Here is a 1,606-nt window from a genome sequence, read left to right on the forward strand (position 1 = left end):
TTTCAGTTATATCAAGTTGCTGTTTGGAATAATACTTCATAGTTATCAATGGCCCCAAACTTGTAGGTGAAAAGCTTGTTATTTCTGGTCTCCATTTTCCCCTGTTTGACTACTGTTGCTAGCGTGAGTTTAGTGGACTAAACACAGGGTAGCATTCTTTCTTGCTTTACCCATGTAGCTTTGACAAATCAGGGAACAAACCTTGCAGCAGATAATGGACAAGGCCAGAGGCTACCAAAGGCAGTCTAGTCAAGGGGCAGAGTAGAAAGGGAAAGGAAGAACAGAATACAGAATGGAAAGGGCGAAAGGGCACGTACATGTGTTAAATACATACTTCCTAAGAAGCAGCAGCACTGTGCCTGCCATATGATAGATTAGCTGTGATTAATTTGATGAGATTCCACCAGCTCTGCCTTCTGTGCTCTTTCCTTGCTTCTGTTAACATAAAGGTACAATGAGAAAGAACCTTCTAAAATAAGTTGCAATTCTAAACCTGCATCTGTCTCTCCCACCCACATGCCAACGCCCCACTTATTCTGGTCACACACACACACACACACACACACACACACACAGAGTTTTAGAAATTCCAGAGTTCTGGAAGGTATCAATTTATTTTAATTAGTGATATACATCAAATATTTGACATCAGTCTGCGTCTAAATCTGAAAAATCATTGTAAGTCACTCTGAAGTTCAGATAGGAGAACTCTTGCCAGGGTGTGGGCCCTCGGAGTTGGTGGTTAGGAAATATCCAGGCTGATGAAATGACTCATGCCCACAGAGCAGACACTTGCTTAAGGTGGTTGTAGACCACACAAGCTTGCTCAGCATTGCCTAAGGAATTCAAGAAATGGAAGCCTTCGCTCACACAGGGTTGACTGCAGTTCGATTCCCGAACCTTGCAGCTTGCTTTCTCACTTTCCCCTTCTCTCTTGGGTCAAATCAGAAAATGATAATGATGAATTTAAGAAATTAAGTAAAATAATTCTTTTAAAAAAATAGTGAGCAAGTAGCAGCTTAAAGTTTGGAGAGGAAGTGTATTTGTTTCTTAGTGTTTACAAATATTAAGTACTTTTGATACAAAGTATACTTTTAACATCAGAACCTTTTTACAGAAATTGTTCCTGTAAAATGATGCCCTCGATTTTGATCCTACACATACAGATTAGCTATAAACAAACAAATGTCTGTCAGGCTATATGAAGAAAATTAGAGAAGGGTGCATATGGGTATATTTTTATGCTTGGCCAGTAAAGTATGGTAAATCCTATCAGAACACAATTTTTTAAAGAACATTTTTGTAAATTTTCTTAAGATGTTTGTATGTATTGTACAGTGGTATGAGAAATGACCTTGAACCACTCTAAAACTGTAGATTCCAAACAATAAAAGTAAAGACATACTCTTTGGTCTCTGGTAGTTACTTGTTTTCTCAACTAAATCTATAAGCCAAGACAATGTGATTGAAGGAAAACGCTGATAGTTTTTCACTGGTATCACTTTTCTTGATGATAACGTCCTTGCCTTCTAATAAACCTCTATCCTCCCTCCACCCCCCCATGAGAAAAATGCATGCAACTTTTAAGTATGAAAGAAAATTCATA

This window comes from Tupaia chinensis, unplaced genomic scaffold, assembly GCF_000334495.1.
Source record: "Tupaia chinensis unplaced genomic scaffold, TupChi_1.0 Scaffold000097_1, whole genome shotgun sequence".
NCBI lineage: Eukaryota > Metazoa > Chordata > Mammalia > Scandentia > Tupaiidae > Tupaia > Tupaia belangeri.